The following is a 12,567-nucleotide window of genomic DNA, read 5'->3' on the forward strand; positions in this document are numbered from 1 at the left end:
AGATATTTTGTCTGAGATCATTTGTCCTGAGATCATTTGTCATGGAACCATATAGATATATAAATATATATATATATATATATATATATATATATATATATATATATATATATATATATATATATATACATTGTATATATGTATACGTAATGTATAATAATATATACATTTTTACTCGTATACTTATTTTTATTACTAGCCGTCTTATCAAATATGTATATTTTTAACACTTTATAACTTATATATTTGTGTTTGAAATTACATTGAAATTTTAACAGAAATGCGTTCATCTTTAGTATTAGAAAATTACGTAACCATATTACGTAGCCTTAGACTTAACCATCTTGTCCAACTCACCAGCCACACGCTGCTCCTACCTCCACTAATACTACAAACTCGTTTAAATGTATGACTGAAAAAAAAACCGTTTTCATTAACCTACAGCAATTTATAAATAAATCGAACTGTTAAAAGCATAATTCCACACATTTTAACACGTTTTTCTTAACTCAGCTTCGCGTTTGTTTGTTTGTTTGGATGTTTGTTGTTAAAATTGACATCGAAAATTAGCCCACTTCTGATTGCTCTAGAGACCTGAAATTTGGCATGCATGCTACTTTCGCCTAACAATTTCAGATGCAATCATAAAAACTAGCAATTAGTGACCGTAATTAGCTTAATTTAATTACGCCCCAAGGACCATAAAATTGAGGACATGATTTCTAAAGATACCGACAAGACTTGAGGCCTATTGACACAGTTACTTCGGCCCCAATCGATGTGAGCGCGCTGGCCGTGATCGTATAGTGGTTAGTACTTCGCGTTGTGGCCGCGACAACCCAGGTTCGAATCCTGGTCGCTCAAGATTTTTTTAGTCCGTGTATTTATAAACACTTTTTTAAAAACCACGTTTTTCATGTGTAGCAACGGACTAAAAAGGAGAAAATAAAATACTTAAAAAAACTTTTAAAAAACCACGTTTTTTATCTGTAGCAACGGACTAAAAAGGAGAACGGACACGGTAACACATTGTTAACGGTGACACGGTTGGTACGCTGGGCATGCTAAAATACACATAAACACGTTTTTCCTTAACTCAGCTTCGCGTTTATTTGTTTGTTTATGGGAGATTTGATCACGTGATTCGTGAGTAGATCTCCACGCCAGCAACGTAAATTACACCCTTTCTCTGTTTAAAGCGTATCGGTCGCTCAAGATTTTTTTAGTCCGTGTATTTAAAAACACTTGGTCAAGTCATACTTAATCAAGTGATTAGATAAAGTAGAAAATAAACTATAAAAAACTTTTTAAAAACCACGTTTTTCATGTGTAGCAACGGACTAAAAAGGAGAAAATAAAATACTTTAAAAAAAACTTTTTAAAAAACCACGTTTTTCTTGTGGACTAAAAAGTAGAAAATAACTATTTACATACATTTGATGACAAAAAACGTGGGTCGGGCAGATGGGTCGGGAAATTTGATGGTGAACGTACCCACGTTTTTTGTCATCAAATGTATGTAAATAGTTATTTTCTACTTTTTAGTCCACAAGAAAAACGTGGTTTTTTAAAAAGTTTTTTTTTAAGTATTTTATTAAAATGTGTGAAAGTTTTATTTACAACAGTAAAGATATGTTAATGCGAGCACAAAAGTTTAATTGTATGATATACATTATACACGATGCTTGTAGGATAAGCAACGTTTTGTTTTGATACTGCAAAAAGATGTACATCGTGGACTTCTCTCCCTACACACAGTTGAAACAGCCCACAGCCGATTTATTTGATTAAAGTCATAGCCAGATAACCCTTATATTTAAAACATAATATTTCTTATACTAGATAAAATAATTTAAAAGTAATGCCTGCTAAATAAGAGCTGCATTTTTGTATTGTTTAAGGGTGTTGACTAAGCTAACTCTAAAGAGTATTAATGAAAGGTCCCCTTTACAGGTGTTATCTGCAATAAGACCGTTTCGCTGGAGACTTTGCCTCTACGGAGACAATATTGACAGGGTTCCTTTTGACGGGAGCAAAATGACAGGAGCCTATATGACTAAATGGGGGGAACAGGACATTGCCCCCCGTCAATTACCCCCCGGGAATTTCCTCCCGTATTTACCCCCCGGAGCAATTACCCCCTGTCAATTACCCTACCCCCACCGGGCATTACCCCCCGCAAAAAACAGCAGTAGGACATTACCCCCCCCCTCCCCACGGTCAACTTATGATCATTATATGTATAGGAGATTGAGAATGTCGCTGCTTATGTGGGCTTTTTTTCGCTTGATTTATTGTGAAGGAGTGGATTTTAAAAGCGAATGACGAAAATGTAAGTCTTAAATGTGGTGCCGCTGTTTATATAGTCTTTTTATGTCCAGTCGGTTTTAACTTTTGAAGTACAAATAATTCTAATTTTGGAAGGCACCATATGTGGGGAGTGGACTTGTGTGGCAGACGAATGAAATTTGATACACCCTAAATGTGTTGCCGCTGCTCATAGGGCTTGCGTTTGATGTCCGTCGGTTTGTCGTTTGACGTTGTCTTTTGAGTTGACCGTCGTGCCACCCACGGTGTCGCGTCAAACAAAAGGCGGCTTCTCTTTTGTTGTCTACTTGATAGTCGGTCATTACCGCGGTGTCGGGTATATATTTTTGGCAGACTCGTTCGACGCATTAGTTTATAGATGCAACTCATCTGAAATATTCAATCTGTCTATGATTCAAAATAAGAGAAACTAGATTTATGTTATTCTTATTTAAGCATGGATAAAGTTCTTAGTATTCGCGGGATTCAAAAAATGATGCACAATGGATATGTTTATGTTAAACAAAAAGATTTAACAGGAGGTGTGGTTAGTTATGAATGTGAAAAGAGTCGAGGAAATGAAACAAAAATGTCTGAATGCAAAGCAAAAATTAAAATTAAAAACGACACTTGTTGGATTTCTACATGAACACACACATGCATCGAATGTAACACAATGCGACGTTCTTCAAGTTTAATACACTATTAAAAAAGGGCACTGGAAACAGATGAAACACCCCAACAGATTCTTGGTAGAGAGATGCAAAATCTCAGCGAAGCAGCGTCTGTGCAGATGGTTCCTATTCCACATCTGCGGCGTCATATTCGAAAACAGCGACAAGCTAATCATGTTCAACATGCTCTTCCAACCGGTCACTCTACCATTGAACTGCCGGATGAGTACAAGAAACTTTCTAGTTGTGAGAATTTCCTATTACTTGATAGTGTTGTTGGCGACAAAAACAGAATTTTAATATTTGGCACTAATGAATCATCCTCTTTATTAGAACAATCTTTACATTAGTTTATGGATGGAACCTTTAGCATTGTCCCTGAGATATTTTTCCAATTATATACAGTTCATGCCCTCATCAGCGGCGATGTCATTGCATGCCTGTACTGTTTGCTGCCACACAAAACGACGGAAACCTATCGCCGTCTTTTTATGAAATTAAAAGAACTAATGCCGGCCGCCCGGCCTATTTCAGCTATGCTGGATTATGAAAAATCCGCCTTGAAAGTTGTTTCTGAATGTTATGAAGGCATACACATCCAAGGCTGTTTTTATCATTTGACACAGAGCCTACACCGAAAAGTACAAGCTCTTGGATTTCAAACAAAGTGTGTGGATGAAGCAGATTCCGCCGTCATGGTAAGGATGATAAGTGCTTTGGCTTTTGTGCCAAGAGCAGACGTTATAGATGTGTTAGAAGAACTTCGAGAACGTACGGAAAATACCAACGAAATGCAACAACTGCTGGATTATTTTGAGGATAATTATATTGGAAGAGTAAGACGTCGAGGCCGAGCTGTTCCCCTTTATGAGCCTCACATCTGGAACATACACCACAGGGTGGAAAACGAGTTACCTCACACCAACAACAGCGTCGAGGGTTGGCACCGTAAAATGCAAGCTGCAGTTGCTGCTGACCATCCTAATATCTGGCGCTTCATCAATATTCTCAAACGCGAGCACTGTTTACACAAAGTGGTCATCGGTCAGCGGCTTGGCGGACACCCAGTAGGACCACCAAGAACAAAATATCGTAACATCAATTCTCGTATTTTTAACATCGTTAATGACTATGCCAACAGAAATCATATGGACTAAGAAGGATAGCTTACAATATTCAAAGTGTATGTAGAAAAAAAGTAACATTTAAAGAAAGAGTTAATATTTGGATTACGGTTAGGGTTAGTGTTATTTTAAGTTTGTTTTAGTTTAAATTTCCGGATAAGGTTAAAATGCCGGTTCCGAATAAAGTTTGGTTTCAAGTTAAATTTCATACCTATTAAGGATCAGATTTCGGTTCAATTTAAGGTTGCGGCTATATTTCCGTTTGAGTCCAACTTGTCCCCGGATAAAGTTCAGTTTCGGGTTAAATATCTTTACACGTTACAATGTCCGTTACCGGATAAATGAATGTTTCCGTATTAAAATGCAGGTTGCGAATAAAGTAAAATATAGAACCTGTTAGGATTCTAAATATTCGTATCCGGCTAAATTTAAGGATCCGTTAAAAGTGCCTATTCCAGATTCAGTTCAGTTTTCAATGGAATTTCGTGCCCTGTTAAATTACCATTACTGTCAAAATTTCCGTATCCAACCAGTAAAATTTCCAGATCCGGTTAAAATACTTATTTTGGTTAAAAACCCCTTTTCAATGACGTTTTTTGTTTCCGGTTTCATTTGAGGTTGAGGTAGGGTTTTTGGTATAGAAAAGACGAAAACCCCAGAGCTCGTTGATTTCTCCCTCAACGGGCCATGTATCTTGTCAAGAATTTTTGCAGTAATATTTAGCAGGTTTTAATTAAGCAATAATGCAGAGCAGTAGAGCCCAAAAGTGTGTATATGTGTGTGTGTGTGTGAACTGGTACAACACGTGATATCAAGTGATATCACGTGATAGGGTCTTGGTGACCTAATCCAGGTCTTGTTGTCTTGAGTTAACCAGGTGCCTGAAATGTTTTCATTACCTGTCTACATAAGCAGTAAAACGTTAATTAACGATCGTCATTTAAAGACAGTCTCGCACAGAGGGGTGTTGACGTCATGTTCTACAGCCAGGATACAATGGTGTGACTCGGAGGCCTACAAAGGTAGGACATCACAACACAGTGGTGTGACTCACAGTCTAGAGGCGTATCGGGGGTGGGGGGGAGGGGGGGGGGGCGACCACAAGGGGGCGCCAAAAGAGGCACAAAAAAATTGATAGCTCATTTTAAGCTACATTTTTTTATTATAAGCTTAAAGTTAGGAAATGTACAAGCCTTCGCATACTGATTTAACTGTTTTCTACCTTGATTGTGTAATTGATAAGTAGATAACCTTTATCACTTAGAAAAGAAACCAATTGTGTTAAAGCTGTTTGTACAATTGCGTAACATTAAAAAAAGTTAGTGTCTTTGTCCAACATTGTCCAACAAGGTGATGGCGGAGGGGGTGGGGGGGGGGGCGTTTTTTTCCAACAAAAATCGCAAGGATTTGTACTGAATTGGTGAATAGATAACTATTCTAGCGCTGGGATAAGAAACCAGTTGTATTGGAAGGTATTGAATAACAGTAACTTAAGAAAAAAAGGTGATGGGGGCGCTTTTTTTGCTTAGGTAAATATGAAGAATTTACACCGGAAAGGTGAGTAGATAAATCGTTTACCATTCAGAATAGAAACCAATTGTATAAATGCGTACTGTACGATTTCACTACCCGTTTTTGTTAAAAAATGATGTGACTAGCTCTTTGTAAGATTCTTAAGATTATCTTAACTTCAACATGAGAGATCAGATACTTTTACCTGAGAAATAAATACCGCTATTTGATCAGTAAAATAGCGGATTGGAACGGGTGAATGGAAGACGTTACTCTTTGGACGAAATTGTAAGAGCTAAGAATAATATAACCTGTTTACTAGAAAATTTGTTTATTGTAGCGAATTGATTATTTTTACTTTCTCGTATACAGAGCATGGAGAAAGTATTATAATCGCGCAAAAATAAACCGGGAGTGATCACTCCCCAAAACTTTCTCGAATATTCTAATCTAACACTACGTGGGTTGGCAACTCAGAATATAGACATGATTTTTGTTTACTTAAACTTTTAAAAATAGAATAAAATCTAGTGGAAAAATGAATAGCGCACCAAGCGAACGCCAAAACAAAATGTGCATAAATATGCGCAATATGTGCGCAATATTATTAGTACTTTATAAATTTACATTCGTTTTTTGAGAAATCGGAAATTGCGTAATTGAGTATCTATCTGAAATAGTACTCAAGTTATAGGCTTTTGAAAAATTCAAAGTAGAAAAAATACCACTTCCGGTTATTGGAAATCGCTCAAAAGTTGATACGGATCTACGATTTTGATAAAATATATGAAATTTCATCAACCTAGCTGTAACGGGACTCAAGTAATCGTGTTTACACACAGACACACACACACACACAGACACACAGACATACGGACAAGATTCCAAAATTATGTTTTTCCGTATCAGTGAGGTGTAAAACGATTACAATACTTTCTCTATACTTCGTATATACGAGAAAGTAAAAAATCGAGATTTTTGCAAATCTCGACGTTTTACACCTCCCTGGATCGGAATAAAAATAGTTTTGCAATCTTGTCCGTGTCTGTGTGTGTATGTGTTTATGTGTGTTTAAGTGAACACGATAACTTGAGTACTGTTACAGCTAGGTTGACGAAATCTCATATACAAGTATTATATCAAATAAGTAGTTCTGTATCAACTTTTCAGCGATATAACCGGAAGTGGAACTTTTTCTACGTTCAATTTTTTTTTATAAGCCTATAACTTGAGTACTATTTCAGATAGATAAATGAAATTTTACTTGTAAGTAAAAACGATATAATTTTTCTCTGCCTTCTTCCAAATTTTGAGTTGTTTTCGTTGACCGGAAGTAGTAATTTACACTATTTCTGATTTCTCCAAAAACGCATGTGAATTCATAAAGTATTAATAATATTCTGCACTATTATACACATTTTGTTTAGCGTTCACTTGGTGCGCAATTCTTTTTTCAACGAGATCCTATTCTATTTTTTTACAAGCTTTTATTTAACTCACTTCCTCGTCAGTCGCCAGTCTGTCTAGACGGAAACGCAGGAGTGAAAATTCGGACAGTTCTACTTGACCGATACGATTCACAGTTGGCACGTGGGTCAAGACATGAAGACAATGCAATCTGAAACTAAATTTGACTGAATTGGATGCCTAATTAATTTTTTATGAATTAATTAAAATTTGGACCGAATTAGTAGGCATGTCTAGCCAACCACAACACACGCGTCATCACCTTCAATAGCTGCGCCATCACGTAATGGCTGCGTTCAAAAACCATTGCGCGCCTACTGAACGTGATGTTCAGTAGGCGCGCAATGGTTTTTAGTCATGTAACTCTATTGTAAATAAAACATGTAAAGTACTGAAAAAAAAATTCATAAAAAACGTTTTAATAACAAGCTTTTATGTAATGATGCACTAAAAAGTAGAAAATAAATTATAGACTACTATTTAAATAACTATAAAGAAAAGCGTGGGTGTCTTCCTTAACATTAGTAAAGGTATCCAATAGATACTAAAGTGACCCACGCTTTTCTTTATAGTTATTTAAATAGTAGTCTATAATTTATTTTCTACTTTTTAGTGCATCATTACATAAAAGCTTGTTATTAAAACGTTTTTTATGAATTTTTTTTTTACAAGCTTTTATTTAACTCACTTCCTCTGTCGTCAGTCTGTCTAGATAGAAACGCAGGAGTGAAAATTCGGAAACTTCTACTTGACCGACACGATTCACAGTTGGCACGTGGGTCAAGACATGCAGACAATGCAATCGTAAACTAAATTTGACTTAATTGGATGCCTAATTAATTTTTTATTAATTAATTAAAATTTGGACCGAATTAGTAGGCATGTCTAGCCAACCACACCACACGCGTCATCACCTTCAATAGCTGCGCCATCACGTAATGGCTGCGTTCAAAAACCATTGCGCGCCTACTGAACGTGATGTTCAGTAGGCGCGCAATGGTTTTTAGTCATGTAACTCTATTGTAAATAAAACATGTAAAGTACTGAAAAAAAAATTCATAAAAAACGTTTTAATGACAAGCTTTTATGTAACAATGCACTAAAAAGTAGAAAATAAATTATAGACTACTATTTAAATAACTATAAAGAAAAGCGTGGGTGTCTTCCTTAACATTAGTAAAGGTATCCAATAGATACTAAAGTGACCCACGCTTTTCTTTATAGTTATTTAAATAGTAGTCTATAATTTATTTTCTACTTTTTAGTGCATTGTTACATAAAAGCTTGTTATTAAAACGTTTTTTATGAATTTTTTTTAAAAAGTTTAAGCAATTAAAAATGGATAAAAATATTGTCTATATCCCGAGTTGCATACCCCGTAGTGTTATATATGAATATTCGAGAAAGTTTAGGGGAGATCACTCCCGGTTTATTTGATTGCTTGTTTCCTAATACTGCAATTTTCATATAGTTCAGGCCACTAGACCTACTAAACGAGGTAAAACTGGTAAAACACGACGACTGCTGAAGCTTTGTTACTGTGTTCAACCTAACTGATAATTTTAAGCTGTTATATACTAGTATCGAAATTGTTCTAAAGAAACGACCACAAGTAGACCAAATAAGCTTGCACCTTATACAAGCTACACTCTAAATCAGTGGTTCTTATTATTTTTGAACCCTAACAGTTCACCGAACCCTTCTTAAAGGTTTTACCGTCCACACTGACAAAATCTGATCGTGAGGCAAAATTAACAGAACTTTTTGGGTTCGATCGAATCCAGGTTAAGATTTTCTTCTTTTCATTCATTTCGGCTTCCTAAGGAACAAAAGGCATAGGCAACATTTCGTCACCTCACTTGATTTTCATTAAAGATAGATCCCTGATAATCCCCCATTTCTATTTCAAACGATTTCCTTCATGACTTTATATATATATATATATATATATATATATATATATATATATATATATATATATATATATATATATATATATATATATATATATATATATATATATATATATATATATACATATATAACTCCTCGAGTTTTAGGAGTACCTAAAAAAATCTCTTACTCAAAAACATCACCCTCATTTAGTAAAAAGCAATACTTTACAGTTCTCAACAAGGTCCATGAAGGCTAGGTATAGAGTAGTGTTAAGGTGAGTGGGGTGGATTTAATGTAAGCAATACAGGTTTAAGAGAACGTTAAAGTAAATGGGATTGGCAGGTCCATGAAGGATAGACTAGATAGGTTGATCCACGTAAGATAGTTAGGATTTATGTTACGGAAAGTTATGGGGTTACACTCAGATGTTTAGGGATTGAATAACTACGTCAATAGGGAGACGGTGTGGTCGGTTGGTAGAGCGTTTGGCTATTAGCACGAAGATCTCGAGTTCGGTTGTCGGTTAGGACACGTGAATGCATATCTGATGGGTACCTTACTCACATAAGGGAAACAAAGGCAGGTAGACAAAATGCTGACCACACCATCCCCTTAAAAGAGGTGAATTATATTTCATCTGCCCTATGTAATTTAGACACAAGCGAAAAGTGATGATGAGAGTACATTAATATTTGAATGAAGGCCGCATGCCTAGTATATACACACAAATTAATAGTTCAAACATTTTCCTTACCTGTACAGTGTTAGTTTGTAAGTAAGATTCTAATCCTTTTCCTTTTTAGAGACTTCCTTCTAACGGTTTTTTCTGATAAATATGTATCGGAACTTCATACACAGTTTGTGTACCTAAATACATTGTGAAAGTAGCGATATGAAAGTTGATTTATCAGTAAACTGGATCTTGAAATGACAGAATCAAAAAGCTCCTTACTCAGAGAAACACATGTTTACAACAAGTTTCATAATGTAACTATGTCTTCTTTATGATAGTTTTGGAATAGAAAGTGCACGAACTGATATCGCTTTATTTTCATAAAAAGTTTGTAACATGCTGATAATCCTTTACGACTGTCAAAAAGTGGCAGTTAAAAAAGTTTTGGGTTCAGTTAAATGCGTCAACATTATAGGAATTGAGCATTTGCATCATTGACCAACAGAGTGGTACAGACACGACTAACAAGGCAGGTATTGGCACAACGGAAATCCATCAGCTAAATGAGTAGGTGAGAAGCCATTATCTTGTCATTATCCGAGGCATGGAACAAGAAAACCATAGTGAAAACCTAATCACTTGTGAGCTACATATGTTGAACATTCTGACAAAAACAAAATAGTAGATGAAGGAAATGAAAAAGGAGCACAAGCTAAGACACATATACACTCGTACACACAAACAACACACACACACACGCACATTCACGAATACAAACACAAACTACGACACACACACATATACACAACACGAATGAACGCACCAGCAACCACTGACCAGACCCAAATTGACCAGACACACACACATAGACCAGATACACACACACATAGACCAGATACACACACACTGACCAGATACACACACACGCTGACCAGACACACACACATAGACCAGATACACTCACACACTGACCAGATACACACACACACTGACCAGATACACACACACACTGACCAGATACACACACACGCTGACCAGACACACACACATAGACCAGATACACTCACACACTGACCAGATACACACACACGCTGACCAGACACACACACATAGACCAGATACACACACACACTGACCAGATACACACACACGCTGACCAGACACACACACATAGACCAGATACACACACACGCTGACCAGACACACACACATAGACCAGATACACACACACTGACCAGATACACACACACGCTGACCAGACACACACACATAGACCAGATACACTCACACACTGACCAGATACACACACACACTGACCAGATACACACACACACTGACCAGATACACACACACGCTGACCAGACACACACACATAGACCAGATACACTCACACACTGACCAGATACACACACACACTGACCAGACACACAAACACTGACCAGACACACACTGACCAGACACACACACACTGACCAGACATACACTGACCAGACACACACACTGACCAGACACACACTGACAAGACACACACATACTGACCAGACACACACTGACCAGACACACACACACTGACCAGACACACAAACACTGACCAGACACACACACACTGACCAGACACACACTGACCAGACACACACACACTGACCAGACACACATACACTGACCAGACACACATACACTGACCAGACAAACACTGACGAGACAAACATACTGACCAAACACAAAATGACCAGACACACATACTGACCAGACACACACTCTGACCAGACACACACTGACCAGACACACACACACTGACCAGACACACACACACTGACCAGACACATACATACTGACTAGACACACACATACTGACCAGACACACATACTGACCAGACACACATACACTGACCAGACACACATACACTGACCAGACAAACACTGACGAGACACACATACTGACCAGACACACACTGACCAGACACACACACACTGACCAGACACACACACTGACCAGACACACACATACTGACCAGACACACACTGACCAGACACACAATGACCAGACACACACACTGACCAGACACACACACTGACCAGACACACTGACAAGACACACACATACTGACCAGACACACACATACTGACCAGACACACACTGACCAGACACACACACACTGACCAGACACACACTGACCAGACACACACACACTGACCAGACATACACTGACCAGACACACACACTGACCAGACACACACTGACAAGACACACACACTTACCAGACACACACTGACCAGACACACACACTGACCAGACACACACACACTGACCAGACACACACACTGACCAGACACACACTGACCAGACACACACATAATGATCAGACACACACTGACCAGACACACACACTGACCAGACACACTGACCAGACACACACTGACCAGACACACACTGACCAGACACACACACTGACCAGACACACACACTGACCAGACACACACTGACCAGACACACACTGACCAGACACACACACACTGACCAGACACACACACTGACCAGACACACACTGACCAGACACACACATAATGACCAGACACACACTGACCAGACACACACACTGACCAGACACACACTGACCAGACACACTGACCAGACACACACTGACCAGACACACACACTGATCAGACACACACACTGACCAGACACACACACACTGACCAGACACACACACTGACCAGACACACACATACTGACCAGACACACACACTGACCAGACACACACATACTGACAAAACACAAAATGACCAGACACACATACTGACCAGACACACACATACTGACAAAACACAAAATGACCAGACACACACACACTAACCAAACACACACACTGACCAGACACACACACTGACCAGACAAACACTGACGAGACACACA

The 12,567-nt window shown here is 37.9% G+C and overlaps 1 protein-coding gene across 1 annotated transcript in view; it reads right to left on the bottom strand.

Annotated features, from left to right (window-relative positions):
• The window catches only part of LOC131954111 (uncharacterized), a 48,097-nt gene extending 38,324 nt beyond the window's left edge, over nucleotides 1–9,773 (bottom strand). The window contains exon 1 of the mRNA XM_059317634.1: nucleotides 9,735–9,773. The gene's annotated coding sequence lies outside the window, so the exon portion shown is untranslated. The remainder of the gene's footprint in view (nucleotides 1–9,734) is intronic.
• Nucleotides 9,774–12,567: the final 2,794 nt, after the last annotated feature.

This window comes from Physella acuta, unplaced genomic scaffold, assembly GCF_028476545.2.
Source record: "Physella acuta isolate Inbredline_101_S28 unplaced genomic scaffold, ASM2847654v3 ptg000973l, whole genome shotgun sequence".
Lineage (NCBI taxonomy): Eukaryota > Metazoa > Mollusca > Gastropoda > Physidae > Physella > Physella acuta.